At 46.4% G+C, this 15,860-nt stretch overlaps 1 protein-coding gene across 1 annotated transcript in view; it reads right to left on the bottom strand.

Moving 5' to 3' along the window:
* LOC309354873 (sodium channel protein type 4 subunit alpha-like) overlaps positions 1 to 11,850 on the bottom strand; it is a gene marked incomplete at its 3' end in the record, with an annotated part of 51,274 nt that extends 39,424 nt beyond the window's left edge. Inside the window, exons 1-2 of the mRNA XM_081885137.1 lie at positions 11,679 to 11,850; positions 3,574 to 3,659 (exon numbers count right to left, since the gene is read on the bottom strand). The remainder of the gene's footprint in view (positions 1 to 3,573; positions 3,660 to 11,678) is intronic.
* Between the last annotated feature and the right edge of the window lie 4,010 nt (positions 11,851 to 15,860).

Here is a 15,860-nt window from a genome sequence, read left to right as displayed (position 1 = left end):
GAACAGCCTTTACCAAAGGCTGCACCTTGGTTTTTGAACGGTTTCGGGAGTCGAAGGGACTCCCGGAACGGATTAAGTTTGAGAACCAAGGAACAACTGTAAGCATTTCTTTTGCTGGTCCCATGCTTTCTCGGAAGGCATCTGATTGGTTTTGCCTTTCCCCTCCACTCCGCCCCCTGAAAAAGAACACTCTTTAGCACTAAATCAGAGCAAACGGCAATCTGCAGAAAACCCGATTGCCATTTGTTCTGATTCTGTGTGGATAAGTCCTACATGATCACATACAGTCAGTAGAGAACGAATCACCAACCATTTAGCTGCCTAGTGATTACAGTGATACCTCGGGTTACATATGCTTCAGGTTACAGACTCCGCTAACCCAGAAATATTACCTCGGGTTAAGAACTTTGCTTCAGGATGAGAACAGAAATCGTGCTCCAGCGGCGCAGCAGCAGCAGGAGGCCCCATTAGCTAAAGTGGTGCTTCAGGTTAAGAACAGATTCAAGTTAAGAACAGACCTCCAGAACGAATTAAGTACTTAACCCGAGGTACCACTGTACTAGGCTTAGGGAAGGAAGGGGGAAGGTGCCCCCCCCCGGAAATGGTTGCACAACCCTAAATCCACCTCTGCATAGTGATAAGGCAGTTCTCTATAGTTTGACAGCAGTTTGATATGCAGACATTAGCATATGCTAATATATATATATAATATATTAAAATTAGCAGGGACGTGGGTGGCGCTATGGTCTAAACCACTGAGCCTCTTGGGCTTGCTGATCAGAAGGTCGGCAGTTCAAATCCCCGTGACGGGGTGAGCTCCTGTTGCTCTGTCCCAGCTCCTGCCTAGGTAGCAGTTCAAAAGCATGCCAGTGCAAGTAGATAAATAGGTACCACTGCAGCGGGAAGGTAAACAGAGTTTCCGTGCGCTCTGGCACTCATCAGGGTCCCACAGAGGAAGGAATAGCTTTCCTGAAACCTTGACACTGCAATAGAAATGTTTTGAACCAGCCTTCCCCCAACCTGCTGCCTTGGAGAGTTTTTGACCACAGTTCAAATAATCCTAGGGTGTTGGGACTCACGGGAATTGCATTCCAAAACAACTAGAGGTATCCAGACTGCAGGAGGCTGTTTTTAAACAAGCAGGGCTAGAAAGAGCGTGGCCACTTACACACTGCCCCCCGCCCCTTTTCCACATGCTAATATATATGTGTGACTTTAGTAATGACTTTAATTTCACTGGAAATACAACAAATCTCACAAGAGTGAGGAAAACTCTGGAATAATAATAATAATAATAATAATAATAATAATAATAATAATAATAATTATTATTATTATTATTATTATTATTATTTATTATTTATACCCGCCCATCTGGCTGAGCTTCCCCATTCCCCACTCTGGGCGGCTTCCAACAAAAGATTAAAAATACATGAAAACATCAGTCATTAAAAACTTCCCTAAACAGGGCTGCCTTCAGATGTCTTCTAAACGTCATTTATCTGACATCTGATGGGAGGGCGTGCCACAGGGTGGGTGCCACTACCAAGAAGGCCCTCTGCCTGGTTCCCTGTAACTTTGCTTCTTGCAGTGAGGGAACCGCCAAAAGGCCTTTGGAGCTGGACCTCAGTGTCCAGGCTGAGTGATGGGGGTGGAGAAGCTCCTTCAGGTATACATCTAGTATAGATGACCTAAGGCAGGCTTCCTCAACCTCGGCCCTCCAGATGTTTTGAGACTACAATTCCCATCATCCCTGACCACTGGTCCTGCTAGCTAGGGTTCATGGGAGTTGTAGGCCAAAAACATCTGGAGGGGCGAGGTTGAGGAAGCCTGACTTAAGATACTGCTTATGCTGAGGGTGAGATCCGGGGTGAAGTAACTGTGAGGGGAGAGACTCCATCAGGCAAGGTCTCTTTCCACCTGCCTTGCCTCACCCTCTAGTCTCTGCTTTTCAATTTGTATTGTATCATTTTATGTACTGTGGCTTGCCATTGTTTTAGTTTAGAAATTTTTTATTGTAACAGTTGAGTGGATTTCTGTTTAACTTTTATATGTTATTATTATTTAATACTTTTCTAATGATTGTTGAATGTTACTTTTTTGGTGTAGGTTGCCTATTTTAAAGTTTTATTGTCACATTTTTGTATTCCATTAGATTTGCGGAGAGCTGCGCGAAGCCTGGAGAGCGAGAGGGGTCGGTGCGCACCAACGCCTCTCGCTCTCCAGGCTTCAGCGAAAGCCTGCATTCGCCCCATAGGATGCACACGCATTTCCCCTTCATTTTTGGAGGGCGAAAAGTGTGTCCTATAGGGCGAAAAATACGGTAAGTTGTACATTTTTTGTTTCTTCATCTTGTAAACCGCCTTGAGTATTGTAAGATAGAAAGGTGGTATACAAATTAAAAGTGATGATGATTATGATGATGAAGTGGTAGGTAAAGGTAAAGAGACCCCTGACCACTAGGTCCAGTCGTGACCGACTCTGGGGTTGCGGCGCTCATCTCGCTTTATTGGCCGAGGGAGCCGACATTTGTCCGCAGACAGCTTCCGGGTCATGTGGCCAGCATGACTAAGCTGCTTCTGGCAAACCAGAGCAGCTCACGGAAACACCGTTTACCTTCCCGCCGGAGCGGTACCTATTTATCTATTTGCACTTTGACATCAGCAAAGTCTGGACATACTGGCAGAGCTAATCTGCCATGCTCACTGGTGTCCCTGCACCGCACTGACCTTCCCGCTGCCGCCCACTCCCAGCTCTGGGTAAACAGCAATGACCCCACCGCCAGGAAGCCAGCATTGCAGTCGTACCCCGTGGGGCAGGCCACATCTAGATCCATTCACAGGGGTGGCCCATCCTGTTTCGCCGCCTGAGGCACAACGGAAAGGCGCTGCCGCCACTCCATCAAAGCCTTGTTTACCGGGGTTATGCCGATGCCGAGATATTGTGACAGTTACGCAAGATGAGGCCCCAAGCTGCTGCCGCTGCCGCCGAATGACCCCCGTGGTGGCCAGGGTGGGACACTCCACCTGACTCGACCGCCCGAGGCAGCTACTTCACTCCGCCTAATGGGAGGGCCGGCCCTATGTACTGGCTCAATCTGCTGCCCTTGTGCTAGTGCACAAGTTCAAGGCCGCCAATCTCTCTCTTTTATCCGAAATCCAGACTTGGGCCAAACAGCCCTTGAAACAGGGCACACCTTCTAATAGAGAAATTCTCCTCTGTAATTCAGGACAGCTGGCCACCCTGCCTTCCTACCAGGAACTAAAAAGCGTAAAAGGAGAGCTAAAATATATATACGGAGCTGCCTTGTACTGCATCAGACCGCTGATCCCATCTCGCTCATTCCTGCCGCCTCCAACTCCTCTGCCATTTTAAAATTTTATGCCCCCCATTTTTAATGCTGCTCTGCCATCTGCTGTTTTAGATTTTGTTGCGGTCAGTTTTGTCCTGTGCATTTTATTGCTTTTGTGGCATTGTTAATTGGATTTGTACTTTCCTTGTAAACGCACTCTGGGGAAGAGGCTTTGAGTGGCAGGGTCTGAGCTGCTACCCAATAAATAAGCCAATAAATAAGTCTTTTCAAATTTGTGAACGGCCAAGATTGAAGCAAGGGGCGTTTTTCACGCAGGCAGGTCATCCCTCTCAACGCTTTGCCATTTCTGAATTAACGGTCAGGGAAACAAACGGAGCATTACTAGAAATAGGGATGAGCGACTCTGTCAATTTTGGGTCTTCTCAGTTACTCATTTCCTCCCCATTTCTCCACATTTCCACATCAGCTTGCAATTTTTTTTAAAGTCCTCGTGAAAATTCTGACCAGCACTTTAGTGAGAATTTCACCTAAAATGCACAATATTTTTTTGCATTTAATTCTGTGCAAAACCTACATTTTTGCAAAGCAGTTCTGTCTAATATAATGCATTTTTGGCATACTAAAAGTTTTTTTATGGGCACTTTAATAAATGCATCTTTGTACGCGTTACTTGGCTGGAGAACAACAAAATTTGAATAAATGCTGATTTCAAAAGCTGGCTGTGCTTCTCTCAATATTTATTTCATTCATTTTAAAAAAACTGTATATTTGTCCTTTTTTAAAAAAACAAACAAACAAACCCAAAAACCTTGTGAATTCAAGGCATCTAAAAATATTTAAATGTTTAAGAAGTATACAAAAGATATATAAAAACAACAATCAATATGAAACAGGATTCGACATACTGTACTGGCGGTTGCCCCAAGCCCCCCAAAAAACTAAGTACATCTTCAGAAAACATGGAATTCATCAATACAAGATGCAGAAATGGCCACAGACTGCTTTTTAAGACTTTAACGGCACATTATGTCACCGACATGGTTAAAAATCATGTCACTGTTTTTTTGGGGTTTTTTTAATAATACCTAGGTAAGGAAGGGCAATTGTTATCAAGATAACAGCATGCGGGGAGGTCATGGGAATGTTATGCCTCCCTGTGGTATCGCCTCACCACGTGCTCCTGTTAGTAGTAAGAAAAAGCTCTCATGGGTGGCTTTTTGCTGGGACTTCCCCAATAATAATAATAATAATAATAATAATAATAATAATAATTTATAATAATTTATTATTTATACCCCGCCCATCTGGCTGGGTTTCCCCAGCCACTCTTAGCGGCTTCCAACTGAATATTAAAAAAAACACAGCGTCAGACATCAAAAGCTTCCCTAAACAGGGCCGCCTTCAGTTGTCTTTTAAAAGTAAAATAGTTGTTTATTTCCTTGACATCTGCTGGGAGGGCGTTCCTGTTGGGAGTCACTCTGCAAAGAAACACTAAAGATGTTTGTACCTTTTAAGAACTGTTTCTGTGAGCTTTGGGCAGATTGGGGACAGCTGGTCATGACTATGAAAGGAGGAAAAGTTGCAGTTTGAACTTTGCCTGCAGGGGGAAACACCCACAAGCTTTGTTGTTTTGTAATAAAACCTTTATTTGATTTGGTTTTACATTGGTCTCATGGTGTCATAGTTTCTGTCATCTGCCACCAGAGGGAAAAAACCCTCTAACAGTTCCACAGGGCAGGTGCCACTACCAAGAAGGCCCTCTGCCTGCTTCCCTGTCACCTCACTTCTCGCAGCGAGTGAACCTCCAGAAGGCCCTCGGCGCTGGACCTCAGTGTCCGGGCTGGATGATGGGGGTGGAGATGCTCCTTCATGTACACAGCTAAATGGTGCAGGGGTTGGCCCTGTTTTCCAGAGAAACATATCTTGCTAATGTTAGAAACATTGGACTCAATGGACCTTTGGCCTGATCCAAGTTCATTATCATGAAACTCCAGTACAGTCTCCTCCCAAGAATGCCAACCCGGTAAAAAGCTGCCCCCGAAAGCAAACGAGACACAGTGATGAAGATGCAGAAATTAATCTATGTTGTTCTCACATTTTTGCAGATAGAAGCCATGTGGCGGGGAGAGTAAGGGACCACAATGCATCATGTCAGCCTTGTACCCAGATATGATAAGGTTTGTGTAGAACTGGGGCTTTAAATGTGGCTTGAAGGAGGAGAGGGGGCAGAGGTGTTAATAATACTCCTGTAATAGACTTAGCCCAGTGCTTTTCTTTGAAAGCAGATATCTGCATCAGAGGGCACACAAGCCCTCTGAAAATCTTGTTTACAAATGCAATTTTGACAGTAGGAGGCTGCAGTCCTGGACTTACCCAGGAGCAAGCCGTTCTGAACTCAGTGGGAATTACTTCTGAGTAGACATGGATAGGATTACACCATTCCTATATTACATGAATTCATATTAGACCCTTCCTTGTTTTCGAGATTACATGGTCAGTGGAAGCCTTCCCCGGCCCTCAATTATCTATTCCAAAATTAACTGGTGAATTAGGTGCCTTTCACACACAAAGATGGGTAAATCATTTCTTGCACATGTAACATTGACTAAAATATTGTTGCCCGCCACCCCAATCTCCAACCAGTGCGAGACTCGGGGGCTTCCAGGCACTTACGCAATGTTCGATTTCCTCCGAATAGCGTAGTCTTAAGATATGGGGTTTATTTACACATATCTACAACCTTAGCCTACGACGAAGGAGCTCACAGCATTTACACTCCAGAAGGTCTTTGATTCTCCCATTGTCATTGCCTTGGATTCCAGCAGAAATCAAGCATGGCTCTCCCTCTCTGACTGTTCCCTTCAGACTGTCTCTGGTCTAGCTCACACAAAACTCCAGTTATCTCTCGCTTGGACTACTGCAATGTGCTCTATATGGGGCTAACTTTGAAGGTGACCAGGAAACTACAACTAGTCCAGAATGTGGCAGCTAGACTGGTGATTGGGAGTGGCTGCCGAGACCATACAACACCGGTCCTGAAAGACCTACACAGTACATTTCCAAGCACAATTCAAAGTATTGGTGCTGACTTTTAAAGCTCAAAATGGCCTTGGCCCACTAGACCTGAAGGAACGTCTCCACCCACCATCGTCCGCCCGGACACTGAGGTCCAGCTCGAAGGACCTTCTGGCAGTTCTGTCCCTGCGAGAAGTGAGGTTACAGGGAACCAGGCAGAGGGCCTTCTCAGTAGTGGTGCCCGCCCTGTGGAACGCCCTTCCATCAGATTTCAAGGAAATAAACCACTACAATGATAACTTGGGTTACAGACGCTTCAGGCTGCATGTTTTCGGGTTGCACACCGCGCCGAACCCGGAAGTACCGGAACGGGTCACTTCTGGGTTTCGGCACTTGCGCATGCGCAGGACCACCAAATCGCGACCCGAATGTGCACAGACGCAGTGCTGCGGGTTGCGAACATGCCTCCCGAACGGATCACGTTCGCAACCCAAGGTTCCACTGTATCTGACTTTTAGAAGACATCTGAAGGCAGCCCTGTTTAAGAAAGTTTTTGATGTTTGATGTTTTATTGTATTTTTAATATTTTGTGAATTTATTGTTTTAAATATTGTTTTAAATATTTTGTTTATTGTATTTTTAATATTTTGTTAGGGACGCGGGTGTCGCTGTGGGTAAAACCTCAGTGCCTAGGACTTGCCGATCGTATGGTCGGCGGTTCGAATCCCCGTGGCGGGGTGAGCTCCCGTCGTTCGGTCCCTGCTCCTGCCCACCTAGCAGTTCGAAAGCACTCTTAAGTGCATGTAGATAAATAGGGACTGCTTTATAGCGGGAAGGTAACGGCGTTTCCGTGCGCTGCGCTGGTGCTGGCTCGCCAGCTGCAGCTTTGTCACGCTGGCCACGTGACCCGGAAGTGTCCTCGGACGGCGCCGGCTCACGGCGTCTAGAGCGAGATGAGCACGCAACCCCAGAGTCGGACACTACTGGCCCGTATGGGCAGGGGTACCTTTACCTTTACCTAATATTTTGTTGGAAGCTGCCCAGAGTGGCTGGGGAAACCCAACCAGATGGGCGGGGTATAAATCATAAAATAATAATTATTATTATTATTATTATTATTATTATTATTATTATTATTATTATTATTTTCTCATTACCCACCAGGTGAGGAAGGGGCTCCACCCATTTGCCCTTGGGGCACAGAACCATTTCCTTATAATAAGGACCCATACTTAGGAGCCATGGCTAACTCAACAATGGGATCCTCTGTTAGATTGTAACACTTGCTGAATCCAGGAATTAGAATGGTCTCAGGCATCATACAGCCTAACCCAGTGTTTCCCAACCTTTGGTCTCCAGCTGTTTTTGGACTACAATTCCCATCATCCCTGACCACTGGGCTTGCTAGCTAGGGATGATGTAGTCCAAAAACAGCTGGAGACCAAAGGTTGGGAAACACTGGCCTAACCTACCACGCCCCCCACAAAAAAAAAACACCCCTTACAACACTATACATGTCATTTGGAAAAAGGCTTCTCTTGCTTTCTATCATGCAGTTGCGATAACTATAGGCCACAGAGCGGGTGAGGGGAGAGATTCTGGACAGATTAATGGTGAAATTACTGTTGTCAAGGGCCCCACTTTATAGCCAGAAAACTGCAATACCTTCTGAACTGTAAAAGCAAGCTCTCTGGGCATATGTATAAATTAAAATGGTTTAATGGTCATTAACTGCCCTTTAGGAAGGGGACGCAGGTGGCGCTGTGGGTTAAAGCCTCAGCGCCTAGGACTTGCCGATCGAAAGGTTGGCGGTTCAAATCCCTGCGGCGGGGTGCGCTCCCGCTGCTCGGTCCCAGCGCCTGCCAACCTAGCAGTTCGAAAGCACCTCCGGGTGCAAGTAGATAAATAGGGACCGCTTACCAGCGGGAAGGTAAACGGTGTTTCCGTGTGCGGCTCTGGCTCGCCAGAGCAGCGATGTCACGCTGGCCACGTGACCCGGAAGTGTCTCCGGACAGCGCTGGCCCCTGGCCTCTTAAGTGAGATGGGCGCACAACCCCAGAGTCTGTCAAGACTGGCCCGTTCGGGCAGGGGTACCTTTACCTTTACCTTTAGGAAGCCACAAGGACCTCACTGGAAATTGCTACTTGGAAGCTACAGTTCTGTGAAAAGCCTAGAGATCTCTAGCAGATTCACTGCAATGCTCTCTGCATGGGGCTACTAGCCTTGAAGTCCATCCAGAAACAACAACTAATAGAAAACACTGCCGCTAGAGTTCTGTAAACCAGTTAGAGGTCTTTTGTTCGAGGAAGTGGTATGTGCATTATTTAAATAAATAGAGTCTTAGCACAGGCATAGGCCTTCCAGATGTTTGGGACTAAAATCCCCATCATCCCTAGCTAACAGGACCAGTGGTCAGGGATGATGGGAACTGTAGTCCCAAACATCTGGAGGGCCGGAGTTTGCCTATGCCTGGTCTTAGCAGATGCTCCCATCAGAAGCGCCTCTCCCCATATTAGCCATCCTGGACTCTGACATCGACTGGGAAGAGTTGCTTGCTGCAACATCACCAGCAAATATCACTTGTTGGGTTGGTGATACCAGATTCTGGGATTCTCTCCCCCTACAGGTGTGGACAAGGGATGCGGGTGGCACTGTGGATTAAACCACTGAGCCTAGGACTTGCCAATCAGAAGGTCGGCGGTTCGAATCCCCGTGACGGGGTGAGCTCCCGTTGCTCGGTCTCTGCTCCTGCCCAGCTAGCAGTTCGAAAGCACATCAAAGTGCAAGTAGATAAATAGGTACTGCTCCAGCGGGAAGGTAAACGGCGTTTCCGTGCGCTGCTCTGTTTCGCCAGATGCGGCTTAGTCATGCTGGCCACATGACCCAGAAGCTGTATGCCGGCCCCCTCGGCCTATAAAAGGAGATGAGCGCCACAACCCCAGAGTTGTCCGCAACTGGACCTAATGGTCAGGGGTCCCTTTACCTTTACAGGTGTGGACAGAAATGTTGGCCTTGCATCATCTAGTCAAAACCCACCTTTCTCCCAGGCTCTTGGAGGAATTGTTTCGTTACTCTGGGGTTTTAGGCTATTATTCATGGTTGTCTTGCTAATTTTTTTATAAATTTGATGTTAACCACCTTCCATTTTCGCTCTACTGAATTGTTTCACTATATTGTCCTATTATTGTTAGAAACTGCTTTCAAATCTCTGATGAGGTTTTAAAGCAGAGGCTGGATGGTCATCTGTCATGGATTTATTTAGTGGAGATTCCTGCATCATATGGGGTTGGCCTAGATGACCCTCAGGGTCCCTTCAAACTCTTTGATTCTGCGAAAAGCAGTTTATAAATTCTATAAATTAAATAATAAAAGCAGCAGCAGCAATAACAATAACAACAACAACAACAACATCCTTAGCACTTCAACAACAACAACAACATCCTTAGCACTTCATCACACTAAAGTTCCCATGGATTTTTGAAAAAAAGCCATGCCAACTGAAGTGGTAAACATATGCCCTTACATAAGCTGACACAGTGAATAGGCCCATATATTGTACCTCCAGCTGCTTTCGCTAAATATACATCATAAGGAGCAGCGCGTGATCTGACCTGTAGCTTGCTGGACTTAGAACCAATTTCCCGTGCCATTGCTCAGCCCTAAAATGTGCTAAGAAAAATACAAGTGCCTCTGACCATGCACAGAGTGCCCTTCCTACAGACAACCTCAACGAGCCTCTAGCGACCTGAGATAAGAATGACAAGAAGGTGGAAAGATGCGACTTCGGCCCTGGCACCCCTTGTTTCCACCTGATGTCGGAAACATATTGCGCACACCCAGAAGCTAACTTTCTTTTATTTTTGTGAGACTCGCAAATCTGAAAGGAAGGCCCGAGTCATCTCCAGTGTATCTCTGCTGCAGCCACTTAGCCCCAAACACAGAGAAACGGTTCACCCTAGCAGGGGGAAATGAATGAAAAGGAGATGGCTCTAGATAACTGAAACAAGTGGTGTAGTAACTGCTCTTTGTGACAATCCCTAAATAAAGGGTGGCATTAGCTATGTGCGGCCACCCTCTCCCTTGAGACCAAGCTAAACACTGGTTTGAATAATTTTTAAAAATGCCCTTTTCATCACAAACTCAAGATCTGGCATTACAGGAGCGTTCAGACGTGTTTTCTCCTTCCTTTCTCTCTCTACCGCCCCTGCACTGATCCCAGCGAGAGATCTTGAATCAGTTTCTCAGCTTCAAATGCAGTGTCCTTGCTTGGTGCACCACCGAGTCTAAGCCCTTGGGCGACACATCGAAACCGTATCCCTCCTCCATCGATGAGCCAAAGGGGAGGGTTGGCGGCGGAAAATAGGCCCAACAAATTCTACTTTAAGCTCTTCAGGCGTTCTGAGCAAACAGGCAAACAGCGAGACGTCAGGTGTGCCAAGCAATTCGGGAAATATTGGTGCAAAAAGGCGAACGAACCGATATTCCTTCATGAGCCAGAAAACTCATTTTCGTCTTCCGAGAATGTATTATTTTCAAAAGATGACTTTCACAGTCCCATGAACCGTTTCTGGTGGCGGAACCCAACACTGGAGCATGTGCAAAGTGAACGACACAGAGAAGAGTGCCTCTGAGCATAGGCAAAGCGCCTTTCCCTACCCATTCCTCAAGAAATCACACATTATCAAGGATCGGGACCGGGGGGGGGAGAGAAAGAGAGAAAGACTTCCAGGTCCAGACATGTACAAGGCGACTGCTAATAGCCCTGTGTGCGGCCTGGGTTTATATTTAGAGTGGTAGTTGAAGACGGCAAGAGCTGGGCGCATTTCTGGTGCGAAAGCCAAGATTCTAGTCATCCCCTGGAGCTGGGAGAAGATGGTGTCAGCCAGCCCATCTCGCCTTACAGCCCTGCCGCTCTCACAAGCCATTAGCAGCTTCTTCGCAGGCTGGTGCCGCTTAAATCTTGGCCGCACCATTCCTCCTGTCAGCTTTGTTTATGGCCCCTGTGTACACCACCCACCCACCCACAACAACTCCCCTCAGCAGTGTCCCCCACCCTGAGCCACCCATTTTTTTTACTTTCTAATATGGCTGAAGGAAGCTGGTGGTTATCTGGTTTTAAGGGGAAAAGGGGGAAAAGGAAGCCACAGCCAAACAGTGTTTTAGCCAAAGGTGTCACAGCAACAGCAGCAGCAGCGCATAACTCTCCATGGGTCAGCCAAAAAGCCAGGCAGGAATAATCAGCCACGCAAAAGAGAAGGTGGAGGTCAAGCCGCTTCTTGCGAGAAAGAGAAACGAGGCGAGGCGCAAAAGCTCTGCCGGGGTGGATTTGGGGTTTCCCCCGCCTACTTACTGTTCAATGGAGTGAGCAATATCCCAAAGAAAAAGGCCTTTTCCCCCCTCTTCCCTCAGACTTGCCCCGAGAGTGGGAGCTCTCAGGCCGAGCTGCTTGCCTGTTGGCAGAACAGCTGCTGTTCCCTTCAAATGGTCATGCTGAAACCTGAGGACCGGAGGGTTCTTCAGGTAGCATCGTCCTCTCTCGGCTTTGGCACTCGCCCTTCTGGGCAGCTGGTCAAGTATCAGATGGTTCCTGCAACCCTGCAGCTCCATCTCCTAGTGCCGGACGATGGTACAGCCACCCGGGGATTCGCACAAAGGGAACGCCGAGATTGCATTTTCCGCACTCGAGGAGCGGCAGACGACCCTTCCCCAGAATAATATGTACCCTGCAATTTAATAATAATAATAATAATTTATTATTTATACCCCGCCCATCTGGCTGAGTTTCCCCAGCCACTCTGGGCAGCTCCCAATCAAGTGTTAAAAACAGTACAGTGTTAAATATGAAAAACTTCCCTAAACAGGGCTGCCTTCAGATGTCTTTTAAAGATGGGATAGCTGCTTATTTCCTTCACATCTGAAGGAAGGGTGTTCCACAGGGTGGGCGCCACTACCGAGAAGGCCCTCTGTCTGGTTCCCTGTAACCTCACTTCTCGCAATGAGGGAACCGCCAGAAGGCCCTCGGAGCTGGATCTCAGTGTCTGGGCTGAACGACAGGGGTGGAGATGCTCCTTCAGGTATACAGGACCAAGGCCGTTTCTCCCTCTCTCTCTCATACCACATGTCAAGATTGTCTTATGGGCTCAGGGGCTACACTATTCCCCAGAGGTGTGTCCATTCTGGTCTTCTGCAAGCAGCATGAAGAGGGATTTCAACAATAGCTCCACAACACATGCATATAATTTTACCTCCCTCATTGCAATTCTAGAAATCCCATCCCAGACCCTCCAGTGTCCCTGGTTTCCTGGATTAATCAAAGCCATCCCAGTTTTCAATAAATTTGATCCCGAAATGTCCCACTTTTCCTTAAAGGTAAAGGGACCCCTGCCCGTTAGGTCCAGTCGTGGCCGAATCTGGGGTTGCAGCGCTCATCTCGCTTTACTGGCCAAGGGAGCTTCCAGGTCATGTGGCCAGCATGACTAAGCCGTTGCTGGTAAACCAGAGCAGCGCACAGTAATGCCGTTTACCTTCCCACCGGTGCGGTACCTATTTATCTACTTGCACTTTGACGTGCTTTCGAACTTTCTTAATGTGGAATTTTTTTTATCCCACAAACCCCATCCCTGGGGGCAAGATTCTAATATATGTTCCCTCAGGGGCAAAATAAATCCCATTGAGCAAAGCTCCCTTTTCCCCTGGCTATCGGCACTTTAATTGCTTATCTCCTTGTTCATGGCCTTCCTGAAGAGGCCTATTAATTAGTTTCCCATTTCCTGACAGTGGACTATTTAAGGACTTGTTTCCTCTTTGAAGTCCTACCTAGCACTCATTAAATTGGATAGATAGAAAGATGGATGGTTGGGCCGGTAGCCAAGAAGCACAAGCAGAAGCCACTGTCAAAAAGAGGGGGGCAAGGAGAAAACAATTAAGTAAAGGGCCACCAGCTAGGAGAAGCATCAGTAGAAATTTGCCAGGCCACACTGCTGCAGGTGCAGATTTAACTAGCTCCCTCCTGCCATATTAACCCACAGGAAGGAAGGTCCTATCTAGGCCCGGAATCTCCAGCTGAAAAACCTTGGGCAGATACACAGCATGCATTTCAAACATGTATCTTCAATATTTTCAGATCCAGGAACCTCCTTTCTTAAACATTTTCTATATACCTGCATGCTGGTACTGCTCCGGTCGCGACCCACCCTGGACCAGGCCACGATCCAATAGTGGCTGCATCTGATGCACATTTAAAGCACATGCCACACACACCCCAAAGAATCTTGGGACCTGTAGTTCCCTCTCACAGAACTACAATCCTCTGCATCCTTAGCAAACTATAGCTCCCAGGATTTTTCTTGGGGTAGGGGTGGGATGGCAGAGGGGGCGGTCATGTGCTTTAAGTGTGAGCTGGTCGAGCTTTAAATATACGGTCCATTTTATTTATTGTAATCTTTGTGTTTCATGTGACTGTTCAAACTGCTTCCTTGTCTTGGAGCTGTTTGTCCAACTAGTCTGTCTGATTTCACATTTGTCTGATTTCATGTGTTTTCCCCCAACCCGAGGCCAGTACCCACAAACAGTGGGGAAAGGGGCTAGCTTTATGATGCAGCCTGAAATAAAAAAATTAAAGTCTCATATATATATATATATATATATATATATATATATATATAATGTTCATAACCGCATATATAAACCACATGTCTGAAACCCCACAGAAAAAGTCCTGAAACCATTTTGTCCCTCCCAAATTGACCTCAAATATTTCTCTGCAAGGCCGAAGGAAAACGGAAAAGCCTCCCCGTTGTCTTTTTGTTCACAAATCCTCCCTTAAGGGTATGTCTGTGTATGAATAGGGTGAGCCTGTGACCTGGCTCAGGAACTAAGTATTTATCATTACAAAAGACTGGCCAGGCTCCCCAGGTAATCCAGTCAAGTGACCATTAACAGGTAGCCTGCCAGACAGGAGATAAACAACGCATTCAGATTTCTGTTGTAGACTGCCCTTTCTGTGATGTAGGTATGATGTATCTGGGGGGTGGTCTTGAGCTACACCCCTTCTGTGATGTATGTATGATGCTTCTGGGGGTGGTCTTGGACTCCAGGGTGGGCAATTTAAAATGTCTATATAAGGGCGGGCACACCTTTGTTCTAGGTCCTCCTCCTTTTCTGCGAGTGAGGGGAGCACCTTGTTGCAATAGTTCAATAAAGATCAGGCTTAGTAGCTGCTTTGCTTCTCAATATTCTCTGGTTAGCCTCTGTTATTTTCTCCGACCGATGGATAACCTACAAAGCACTCTATAAGGGCTCTTGTGTCCCCCATAAGGGAATAAGGGCAGTTTTTTGTTTATTACAAGCTTCATGACACACACACACACACCTGTGTGTTCTTTCAACCTGTAGAAATCATCCGAACTCCCCCAGAATGTGGACTTCACTGGCTTTTCGGATCCCAAGGGTAGTTCCTTGACAGAACATAGTTTTCCGGGGCAGAGCAGTAAAAATACTGCTTGGCTGGTCACTCTACAGTTAACAAGTACCTAGGATCATGTTTCCTTGTGAGTTGCTTTAGTCCACCGTTTATCACTTACTCTCAATAAATAGAAATTAGAGCACAGAGATCTGCTGTCCCAATCAAATTCAAAGTGTGTGTGTCCCCTCCATTGCTGTATTTCATTTTTTAAAAGCAACAACAGCAAGCTGATACGGGGAATCCTTTCATAAGTCTCCAACTCCCCTTGCTTTGTTTGGTCTTGTGTCTCAAAGCTAAAATAAAGATTCTACACAACAAAAAGTAACTGTCCCCCATTCAACTTTGTTCTGGTACTAAGGGGAAAAAATGACAATTAAATGTGGATTCTTCCCATGTCTCAGCAATCAGTGCTTATTTTCTGGATCCCCTGCTAAATTTAATAATAATAATAATAATAATAATAATAATAATAATAATAATAATAATAAATAATAATAATAATAATTTATTATTTATACCCCGCCCATCTGGCTGAGTTTCCCCAGCCACTCTGAGCGGCTCCCAATCAGTGTTAAAAACAGTACAGCATTACATATTAAAAACTTCCCTGAACAGGGCTGCCTTAAGATGTCTTCTGAATGTCAGGTAATTCTTTATCTCTTTGACATCTGATGGGAGGGCGTTCCACAGGGCGGGCGCCACTACCGAGAAGGCCCTCTGTCTGGTTCCCTGCAGCCTCATTTCTCGCAATGAGGGAACCGCCAGAAGGCCCTCGGCGCTGGACCTCAGTGTCCAGGCTGAACGATGGCGGTGGAGATGCTCCTTCAGGTATACAGGACTGTCTTTTTAAAATAAATGTTGTTCTTCAAGAGTACCTCAACCCAAGTGTATTTGTCACTGCCTACAGCGTCCCAAGTCCATGTTATATATCTTGTGATTTTGGCCGACAAATATCATGCTTAAATAAGACTCTTTGAATAAGTGACAGGCATGCCTAAATCTCACACAGGGTCGCCGTATTTCAAAAAGTGAAAACCAGATCACCCCAAAAGTTGTTGAGCTTATTTT

The sequence above is a fragment of the Podarcis melisellensis genome (assembly GCF_964234715.1).
Source record: "Podarcis melisellensis genome assembly, chromosome: 13".
NCBI lineage: Eukaryota > Metazoa > Chordata > Lepidosauria > Squamata > Lacertidae > Podarcis > Podarcis melisellensis.
The sequence above is the reverse complement of the archived record's forward strand: the minus strand, read 5'-3'. Positions and strand labels throughout refer to the sequence as shown.